Below are 12,137 nucleotides of genomic sequence, written 5' to 3'. Positions count from 1 at the left end.
TGTAACAGTCAGTCATTCGTTTTGCGACTCCAATACATCGTTGCAAACATTCAGAGTTATAGTTTTTTATCTTTTAATCAACTTTTGAACCATAAACAAATATTTTAAGCCAGTGATTAATATGAGGAGCTAAACCCCATTGCTGAGGCGACGGAGGAATCCATTTTTCCAATTATATGTGGTAAATTCTATTTAATTTAATTTTCGTAATTCTTTTATGATTATTTGCACTGAACTGAAATCGAATATATGATTATGATTAAGTGGTTGTGTTCTCAATTGATGGGTCATGCTTAGGTTAAATCTTTTGATGGTCCATGCTTTCGATTTACAACTATTGTTTTGAGAATCTACTTGTCTAGGCGAAAATATTAGAATCACTTTAAACGTAAAGAGTTGCATAAATATTGACTAGATTAAATCACATAAAAATTGGAGATTGGTGGAATCCAAAGTCTCAGTGCTTTTTATAAACTTGAATACAATTTCTTTTTAAGTTTTCTATTTTAATTTGAGTCTAAAATCGAGTCTACATAACCCGAGTTGAACGAACTTTACTACCACTTAAAAACTACATCAATTTTTGGCGCCGCCGACGCGGATTTGTATTAGGTTTTAGGTTTTAGGTTTTAGATTTATTTTATCTCTTTTAGAATTTTTGTTCTCTTTTACGCCTTTGGTATTTTTTGATTCTTTTCAGATTTCGAGCGAAGCTACAAGGAAAGAAAAAGTGCTATAAAAGGAAAGCATCGTCAAAGAAGGAAAGAAAAGAGGAATCCGAAAGGAGTGAAGAAGAAGATTTTGTATATAGTTATTTTGGTTTATTTTTAGAAACTGTAAATAAGGTTTTATTTTTTGTAATTTTTCTTTTTACTTTTGGACACTTTTTGGACTTTATTTTTGGACTGGGACATTATTATTTTTAAACCCTACGGAAGGGTTGGTTTAAATAAAAACTGTGTGCAGAGAAGGACGGTGATTACGATATCGCCTCGTCCCCTCGGGTTCGTACATGACATATGAGTCGTTTTCCGAGTCGACTTCAGCGGTTCTTCGCCCGTCTGGTACGGGAGGTAAGTTTTTCGAAACACCCGCGAATCCCCTGTCAGCGGGTTTACTGTATTCCTTCGTTTGCATATATGCTGAGGACTTGAAAACGGCTGCTTTAATTTCCTAGTAAAGGGAAAGCACTGGCCATACAAGATAAGGGTTCGGATTTCATCACCGTTCTCTTCTTTCCCGCCTTAGAAAAACGAAACCAAACGCGAACCTAAGCCTAAAATTTTGACTAGAACGAGACCGATAGGGTAACGAGCTTAATAGGAAAGTCGTTCGAAAAATATTGGTTACTCTTTTGAGCATACTTCGAAGTTCATGATGGTTTCTGTGAGTTGAATGCGTGACTGCGCCGCCTTGTAACCGGTGAGGCCTTGGGTATCAAAGATCCACTGAGCTTCCCTCGCCTCGATTCAACTTACTTTGACTCGGATTGATTCCAGAGGGGTTTTCTCAGATTGTAACGAGTTCCTTTTCGAAAGAATAGAAGCTGGTCTAGAAACAATCTAAGTGGAACCATCATGCTTTTTGTTTGCTAGAAAATTAGGTTTGATTTGGTTGAGTCAGCCTTGTTTTGTGATTGCATAGAATCCCAAATATCCCGATAGTGCCATCAATGGCAACTTTGAAAGCTTTGTTGAACCCAACTAGGACTACTCGTCCTTCTTGTATCAGGTTAGCCGAAACTGAAGCAAATTATGAACTTAGCCATGGGACCCTACAGATGCTCCCAATCTTTTTAGGGAAAGAAAATGAAAACCTATACTTCCATGTTAGGGATTTTGAGGAAATTTGTAGTACCCTAAAGATTAGAGACCTTGATGATGATGCTTTGAAACTTAGGTTATTTCCCTTTTCCCTGAAAGATAAAGCCAAATCGTGGCTATATAGTTTGGCTTCCGGTTCAATAGAAACATATGAACAACTTACATCTGCCTTTTTGAACAAGTTTTTCCCTAGGAACAAAACATCGTCTATTAGGACGCAAATCTGCACATTTTCTCAACAGGAGGGAGAGTCTTTGTATAGGTATTTGGAAAGGTTCAATGAATTATTAGCCCAATGCCCTCATCATGGTTTAGAAAAGGTTAGGCTAGTTCAAATCCTTTATGAGGGTTTAGATTATTCGACAACAACCATGGTTGAGTCTCTATGCACTGGTGGTTTTGAAAACCAAACTGTTGATGCGGCGATGAAATTTTTGAATGAAATCGCCGAAAAGACCCAGCAATGGGAATATAGTAGGGAACCCAAGAAAACAATTCTTCTAGGTAGAGGAAACGTTAATAGGGTAGAAGGAGGCTATGAATCAGATGCCAAAATTGCTGCTATAGCAAAAAGGTTAGAAGCCTTAGAATTGGGTCATACTAGTGGTAGAATAAAGCCTTTTTGGGAAGGCCAGAATAATGAAGAGCAAGCCAATGCTCTCTATAATAACACTAGGTTTGATAACCGTCAGAAGTTTGACCCATATTTAGAAATCTATAGTCCTGGTTGGAGAAACCATCCGAACCTTTCATGGTCTAAGGGCCAGAGTCTAGGTCAGTTTAGTAATTCTAATGCTCCCCCAGATTTTGGTTACACTAAGAATTCATCAGGCCGATAAAATAAAACAACTAGCTTAGAGGAATCTATTAAGATGTTAGCAAAAACTCAGGATATGTTAGCACAAAGCCAATTTAGTTTTCAGCAGGAAACCAAGCAGAACTTTCAAACTAATGCTCAGAGCCTTGCTAAGCTAGAACTTCAAGTCGGCCAAATAGCTAAGACCTTAAGTGAGAGAGATAACGGAAGGATACATAGTCAAACTACCCCCAACCCTAGAGGAGTTCATGAAGTAGGTGCAAAACCATTTAATCAAGTGAATTCTGTCACAACCCTTAGGAGTGGTAAAATGGTAGACAATAGGGTAGCCAAGCCTAATAGTGGACATACTGTAGATCCAACTTATAGTTCCCAAGATGATCCCCAGAAGGAGCCACTAACTGAAGAAACCGATAAAATTTCTAGTGATGCCAATGTGGTTCCCGACAGGTCTCATTTTGTACCCAAAGCCACATATCCACAGTTGTTAGCTCCAACAAAGAGAGAGTCGACTTTCAACGAAATACTAGAGATATATAAGCAGGTAAACATTAACATCCCTTTATTAGAAGCAATTAGGCAAATGCCTGCTTATGCCAAGTTCCTTAAGGACCTTTGTACACGAAAGCGTAAGCTTAATGTCCATAAGAAAGCCTTTTTAGCTGGTCAGGTAAGTTCAATCCTTCTGAACCAAACATCCCCTAAGTATAAAGATCCTGGATGCCCCACCATATCTTGTGTGATAGGTAATTATTCATTAGATAAGGCATTGCTTGACTTAGGAGCTAGTTTGAACTTACTCCCTTATCATGTATACAACCAGCTAGGTCTTGGAAAGTTGAAACCGACTAAAATGACATTGCAATTAGCTGATAGGTCTGTCAAAGTACCTCGTGGTGTCATAGAGGATGTTCTGATTGAGGTTGATAAATTTAATTATCCAGTGGATTTCATTGTTCTAGATACTCAGCCTGCTCAGGATCCTAGTGCTCAAATACCGGTGATTTTAGGTCGCCCATTTTTAGCCACAGCTAACGCTGTCATCAAATGTAGGACCGGACTTATGAACATATCCTTTGGTAATATGACCACTGAACTAAATGTCTTTAATGTTAATAGACAACCTTCCGATGATTTAGAAGAAGTGAATATGATTAGCACTTTAGTTCAGGATCTAACTCAGGATAATTGGGACGATACTTTATTTGGTGATTCCTTAGATGAACTTGATGAGGAAATTCTCTTAAGTCAGTTAGGTGACCAAACTTTTGAACTAGAAGAAGCTCTTGAGTATTTTAAAGACTCTGAGGATCCAGAAATTCAAGCAATAGTTAGAGGTTTGTCCGAGAATACTGACTACCCTAAGTTTGGGGGTAGTAATGGTCAATTATCTCCATTAGAAGTCCCTAACTTGGGATTTGAGCCTAGTGTACCTGAGGTATTACTTGAGTCACTTCCGACTCCGCAACCGGATCCTCCTGATACTGTCCAGGAGGAAATTCTAAAGACTTGTTCGAATGAGTCAATTTTTCAAGACACTCATATGAAGCCCAAATGGGCACAACAGAAAAACCCAGTTGTCTTGCAGGAAACCTTGGATGAGGATGTGCTATGTCTGTTCATTTTTCTGATTTGGTGCAGTTGTCTGATAATTGTGGCAATTTTATTTACTTTTGTTGACCCACAGTTGTTTCGACTATTGATATATGATTTGAAAGGTAATTAGCCATTTTGTGGTATTTGACGTCTCGCTGAAGACTTTAAATTTAGCACTTTTTGGGAGGTAACCCAATCTCATGCAACATGGTAATATCTTTCCTTATCTCTTTTGCTTCAAATGGTAACAGTTTCTCCTTGTTCATGCTTTTAATTTTATCTTTAGAACATTGAGGACAATGTTAGATTTAAGTTTGGGGGTATGGGAGAAACTTTTTAGTTGCAGTATGAATAAATAAACTCCAGAACCTAGAAATTTATGCCTATTGAGGATTGCACTAACTAATCTAAGTGGATGGAAGCATTTTGATCGTAGGAGTTGAGGAACCAATCTGATTAGATGGAAACATCTAGAAGAGTCTATTCATAAAAGCACAGAGCTCAGGTATTAGAAGTAACATGATAGTTTCACCATATCTCGTTGAGTCCTTTTCACTTCTATTTTTATTTATTTTGTTTTTCAACCATGTTTATCTAAGTGATAGGTGGGGACCACGATTCAAGTTGTTACCAATGCTAGGGTGAATTAGAGTGATTGAGTTACAAAGAAAAAAAAAAAAAGACCAGACCAATTAGACCAAACGGATCAAAAAAAAAATGTTCAGTGAATAAAGTCGACCACTGGTACCCTTGTATATGCCAGTTGTGTTGAACTAGAATTAGGATTATCGACCACTGGTTCCCTTGTACATGCCAGTGTGTTGATATTAGTCAGACTAGTATCTCAATCCATTAGGATAGGTTCATTTTGGCGGAGGCCTTCAGACAGATATGGGAAACGTCGTTCACTTAGTAAACATTAAAACCATCTATGTTTTTCTATATCCATCTTCTTGATCTATCCATATGATTAGTTTTTGACTCCGGATATTGATGTCCATAGTGCAACGATCTGAGTAGAGCTCTGTCACTTTATATGAATTTTAGTATGCTTGAGTGCAAACTCGTGTACATCAATTGGAATTTCGCATCAGGATACTTCCTCCTGTAGTCAATAAGTATGTCAACCAAGGAGATTCTTAGTGCCTTCCAAGGTTCTGCGTAGATAGTTAGGGTCTGGAGTACAGGTTTTGTGGGTATATCTCTTGTAAGCCCTCCCGAGACTATAACTCGGCCACTAGGGCCACCTAGGGGTTTAAAGGCTTATTGCATACGCTAAATGCAATCAACGATGCCTGCGACAGTGAGTTAGGATTTTATTTTCTATTTGATTTGCTCGAGGACTAGAAAATAATAGGTTTGCGGGTATTTGATAGACACATTTTTGTGTCTAATTTGTCTTGATTCTATATATTGATAGTGCTCATTTTTGTACTTATTATGGTGTTTTATGTGTGTGTAGGTATTTTTGGCCAATAAACATTTTTGGAAAAATCTGCTCGAAAAGTTGTGCGGGGCACCCCGGAGGACATTTGCTATTTAGACTCTCACCATGGATAAGGGGCATACCTACAGGGCATCTACTATTCGCACCCCCACTCTGGATAGGGGGAGACCACTTTCTTCTCAAAATTCAAAAGAAAAAGTTGGCGGGAAAAATCAGTTTGCATGCCAAAGTTAGGGTTGGATTTCTAGGCTGTTTTAGGGAGATTCAATTGCGGGAATTTGTTGGGCTGGACGTGATTTAGCATAACAGGCTTGGTATGAGCGCTGGAATGGATTGAATTGGGCTAGAACTCGAGTTGGAGAAAAACAGAGGTGAAGTTACACACGGGTCTCTGCTGGCCTGATTTTTGAAGTTTCAGGGAGATTAAACCGGAGATAATCTTTCCGGAGATATCTACTTACCTAATAGAGAGTTTGGGGTGATTGGGAAAGCTCAGAAACGCGTAAACAAGTCGGCAGAGAAGATTATTTCCGTGACTTGCAAGAAAAGAAAGAGAGAATTTTTATCGGAATTTTTGGGTTTCTGAGTAGTATAAAAGGTGTGTTTAAGTCCTAGGAAAAAAAGGAAGTGATTGGAGCAGTCGCAGAGGAGTTTGTAACACTACAGAGGCGAGTTGATCAAGTTGCAGGAAACCCGTATTTCTGCTGCTGCTGCTGAAGAACAAGCGTTGAAACTAAGAACAACTTCTCAAATTCGTAACGCTGCTACAGTAACTTCTTTGTAACAGTCAGTCATTCGTTTTGCGACTCCAATACATCGTTCCAAACATTCAGAGTTATATTTTTTCATCTTTTAATCAACTTTTGAACCATAAACAAATATTTTGAGAAAGTGATTAATATGAGGAGCTAAAACCCATTGCTGAGGCGACGGAGGAAGCCATTTTTCCAATTATTATGTGGTAAATTCTATTTAATTTAATTTTCGTAATTCTTTTATGATTATTTGCACTGAACTGAAATCGAATATATGATTATGATTAAGTGGTTGTGTTCTCAATTGATGGGTCATGCTTAGGTTAAATCTTTTGATGGTCCATGCTTTCGATTTACATCTATTGTTTTGAGAATCTACTTGTCTAGGCGAAAATATTAGAATCACTTTAAACGTAAAGAGTTGCATAAATATTGACTAGATTAAATCACATAAAAATTGGAGATTGGTGGAATCCAAAGTCTCAGTGCTTTTTATAAACTTGAATACAATTTATTTTTAAGTTTTCTATTTTAATTTGAGTGTAAAATCGAGTCTACATAATCCGAGTTGAACGAACTTTACTACCACTTAAATATTACATCACCAATTCCAATAGAAGTGGAACAATTGACGTAACAAAGCAAAACACTCAAAAACAAGAGACATGACAAATACCAATCTTAACTCATCCAAATTCAAGGTTTCTCATATCCATTTTTAAGAGAATTCAAAGAGAAAGAGAATGAAAAAATAATGAGGTCATTCCGAGTCCGGACGAAGAAATTACGGCCAAAACAAGTTTATCGAATATCGACGTCTACCGGCAAGTATGCATACGGGTTCGCAAACGAATTTTCATGACTTAGAGTAGTTTGCAAACTGGGTCTGCGAACTTAAACCCCTGGATTTTGATTTTAAAGGATGTTATGCATACTTGATATGTGTACCATGAAGTCCAAACATCCCGAACTACTATTTTCAAACCTAAACACAAAGGAACCTTAAACACAGATCAATTTAGGTAGAAATGAATGATAAGAAAGGTAAATGGATCATTATAAGTACTCTAAGCAAATAAAAATACAAATATTTCTCAAGTTTATAAACATACCTTTTTAGAAGAATCCAATCGAATTCTACCCCGTTACCAAACATTCAAAATCATACCCAACTTAATATGTATGCCCCAGTTCTCGTGTTTCCCTCACCGTATACATAACAGGGCATTTATTAGTGAGGATGCACTTTCAACACAATGAAGTTGTGTTGAGGTGAACAATGTCTTTGCTCACCATGGCACCGAGAAAGAGTTTCTTTCCAACAAATCTTAAATCTTGTAGTGTTGAGAAACACCCAAGGAACTGTTTTTATAAGTCTACCAAAGAACTTCAAGAGAACCCCAAAAAGATTTGTGTTTCTGATTTCTTGTTTTCCAACTTATAAAAAACAGTTTCTACAGATAGTTTTTAGTACTGCGAAGGTGTTGATGGTGGTTTTTAGCCTAGGATTAAAATCGAAAAATGGCACATCTGACATGATGTCATCATGACCATTAACACAGTTATTGAATCGATCAGCATGCTTACGTAAGAATTACATGGGTATCTTTTTTCTTTTATGAGTCATGTTTCACGGCAGAACCCTTAACATTAATTGACATCACATGTGCAAAACCCTAATTCTCATGCTACTGCGCCAAGGCATGCCAACCATGCCAGCCACACCCTGTGCAAATAGCAAACCGTGCCAGCCACATCTCCGCGCCAAGGCATGCCAACCATGCCAACCACACCACTATGCCAATGGCAAACCGTGCCTGCCACATCTCCGCACCAAGGCATGGAAACCATGCCAACCCCACCACTGTGCCAATGGAAAACCGTCCAAGCCACATCTCCGCGCCAAGGCATGCCAACCGCACCACTGTGCCAATGAAAAACCGTGCAAGCCACATCTCCGCGCCAACGCATGCCAACCATGCCAGCCGCACCACTGGGCCAATGGAAAACCGTGCCAGCCACATCTCCGCGCCAAGGCATGCCAACCATGCCAGCCGCACCACTGTGCCAATGGCAAACCGTGCCAGCCACATCTCCGCGCCAAGGCATGCCAACCATGCCAGACGCACCACTGTGCCAATGGCAAACCGTGCCGGCCACATCTCCACACCAAGGCATGCCAACCATGCCAACTGCACCACTGTGCCAATGGAAAACCCGTGCAAGCCACATCTTCGCGCCAACGCATGCCAACCATGCCAGCCGCACCACTGTGCCAATAGCAAACCGTGCCAGCCACATATCCGCGCCAAGGCATGCCAACCATGCAAGCCACACCACTGTGCCAATGGCAAACCGTGCCAGCCACATCTCCGCGCCAAGGCGTGCCAACCATGCCAGCCGCACCACTGTGCCATTGGCAAACCGTGCCAGCTCACATCTCCGCGCCAAGGCATGCCAACCATGCCATCCGCACCACTGTGCCAATGGAAAACCGTGCCAGCCACATCTCCGCGCCAAGGCATGCCAACCATGCCAGCCGCACCATGTGCCAAACGGCATGCCAAGCCCTTGGCCCCACCATGCCAAACACACGTAGCCATGCTAGTCGCACCATGTGCCAAACGGCATGCCAAGCCCTTGGCCCCACCATGCCAAACGCACCTAGCCATGCTAGCCGCACCATGTTCCAAACGGCATGCCAAGCCCTTGGTCCCACCATGCCAAACCCACCTATCCATGCTAGCCGCACCATGTGCCAAACGGCATGCCAAGCCCTTGGCCCACCATGCCAAACGCACCTAGCCACGCTAGCTGCACCATGTGCCAAACTGCATGCCAAGCCCTTGGCCCCACCACTCCAAGGCATGCCATGCCAATGGCATGCCAACCTAGACGTGCCACCATGATGGCCTTCCCTATGCGGATACCAAAACGAAGGCGTACGACAATCAACGTTTTCCCTTCAATCCCAGGAGAAAATCCTAGCCATCCAAGGTTACCAGACGACGCATGGTAAACTTTGGACTGAAACCCTAGTTTGGCCACGCCAAACCGCGCCAAGGCATTCCATGCCAATGGCATGCCAACCTAGCCGCGCCACCATGCTGGCCTTCTCTATGCGGCTACCAAACGAAGGCGTGCGACAATCAACGGTCGCCCTTCAATCCCAAGAGAAAATCCTAGCCATCCAAGGTTACCATACGACGCATGGTAACCTTTGGCCTGAAACCCTAGTTTGGCCACGCCAAACCGCGCCAAGGAATGCCAACCTAGACGCGCCACCATGCTGTCCTTCCCTATGCGGCTAACAAAACGAAGGCGTGCGACAATCAACGGTCGCCCTTCAATCCCAGGTGAAAATCCTATCCATCAAAGGTTACCAGACGACGCATGGTAACCTTTGGCCTGAAACCCTAGTTTGGCCACGCCAAGGCATGCCATGCCAATGGCATGCCAACCTAGCCGCGCCACCATGCTGGCCTTCCCTATGCGGCTACCAAAACGAAGGTGTGCGACAATCAACGGTCGCCCTTCAATCCCAGGAGCAAATCCTAGCCATCCAAGGTTACCAGACGATGCATGGTAACCTTTGGCCCGAAACCCTAGTTTGGCCATGCCAAACCGCGCCAATGGCATGCCAACCTAGCCGCGCCACCATGCTGCCCTTCCCTATGCGGCTACCAAAACGAAGGTGTGCGACAATCAACGGTCACCCTTCAATCCCAGGAGAAAATCCTATCCATCCAAGGTTACCAGATGACGCATGGTAACCTTTGGCATGAAACCCTAGTTTGGCCACACCAAACCGCGCCAAGGCATGCTAATCTAGCCGCGCCACCATGCTGGCCTTCCCTATGCGGCTACCAAAACGAAAGCGTGCGACAATCAACGATCGCCCTTCAATCCCAGGAGCAAATCCTAGCCATCCAAGGTTACCAGACAACGCATGGTAAACTTTGGCCCGAAACCCTAGTTTGGCCACACCAACCCTCGCCAAGGCATGCCAACCTAGCCGCGCTATCATGTTGGCCCTCCCTATGCGGCTACCAAAACGAAGGCGTGCGATAATCAATGGTCGCCCTTCAATCCCAGGAGCAAATCCTAGCCATCCAAGGTTACTAGACGACGCATGGTCACCTTTGGCGTGAAACCCTAGTTTGGCCACACCAAACCGCGCCAAGGCATGCCATGCCAATGACATGCTAACCTAGACGCGCCACTATGCTGTCCTTCCCTATGCGGCTACCAAAATGAAGGCGTGCGACAATCAATGGTCGTCATTCAATCCCAGGAGCAAATTCTAGCCATCCAAGGTTACTAGACGACGCATGGTAACCTTTGACCCAAAACCCTAGTTTGGCCACGCCAAACCGCGCCAAGGCATGCCATGCCAACCTAGCCGTGCCATCATGCTGGCCTTCCCTATGCGGCCACCAAAAACGAAAGCGTGCAATTATCAATGACTACCTTTCTTCTTATGATGCAAAATCTCGACCGTCGAAGGTCACCAAGCCAGCAAGTCTCCCAAGCTCGGCTTTCCAGGCAACAAAAATATGCTACATGTTTTCCACGAAAACATTCGAGACATCAACACATATCACAAACTGGGGGATCCTCTTTGGGTATTGGTTTGGCGATTTAAAGCGCGCGGCATACACTACGCCCGTCATAAGGAAGTGTCATAAGGATGAGGAGGTTAGTAAATACAGGGAGTAATGGTGAAACGCTATTTTTTATGGAACATCAATTCCATGCGTTAACGATTACCACCTCCTCCCATTTACTCACCCATTTTTCCATTCCTTAATGAGACCAGAGTACGTTACACCTCGACTTGTATAAATAGGTCTTACCTATTTCCACCGAACAACAAGTTCAGTCAGGAGCATACAACACTCAGAAAACATTTGCTAGCTTTCCATTTTGTTAGCTTCCCACTTTCAGATACAAGTCGTAGAAAACAACTACTCTTCCAGAAATCAGCTATTCTGGTCTCATCACTTTCCTTGCTTCCCTCCCCAAAACCAACCCATTCTCCTTCACTTTGTGACCGAATCAAGTCTGGAACGACCATTTCTTGGTTTAGGTCGGACTTGTACAGATTGATCTCTCGAATCTAAAGTACTCCCTTGCAGTACATTGTTTAGGGTTTAAATTCGTTTCTCACCCACACACCCGAAATTACCGAAATCAGCAGAAACTATTTTCACCCACAAACAATTGGCGACCACAGTGGGAGATCAATCTCTCGGTTCCGATATCAATTTCAGAATACACTTCTCTAACTTAAGAAGATGGTCGGTTTTAGGGCTGAATCCGTGTCCTCAAGTTGCTCAGGAGAACGACAATGTTTTCTCCCTTAACACGACGCCCAACAACGCAATTTATGAAGGAATCCCAAGTCTGACTGACCTGGTACGGATTCAGGAAATCCACACCAAGAACATGGGGCTGATGAAAGATGCGATCAGCGCCATACTGGACTTCGTCATCAACTTGACGGCGGAGTCGATCGATTCACTTGCTCCGGAAACTCCAAGATTGGGGACTAACATCCCAAACGATCACTCCCAAGTCAACAACTTCACTACTAATCGGGAACCAGTAGTCCAGGAAGCGGCCTCACTGGTGGGAAATCTATGTGAAATCTTACATCTTTCGAAGGATCAACGGCTGGAGACATTCACCGCCATTAA

The sequence above is a fragment of the Papaver somniferum genome, unplaced genomic scaffold (genome assembly GCF_003573695.1).
Source record: "Papaver somniferum cultivar HN1 unplaced genomic scaffold, ASM357369v1 unplaced-scaffold_128, whole genome shotgun sequence".
NCBI classification, from domain to species: Eukaryota; Viridiplantae; Streptophyta; class Magnoliopsida; order Ranunculales; family Papaveraceae; genus Papaver; species Papaver somniferum.
The sequence above is the reverse complement of the archived record's forward strand: the minus strand, read 5'-3'. Positions refer to the sequence as shown.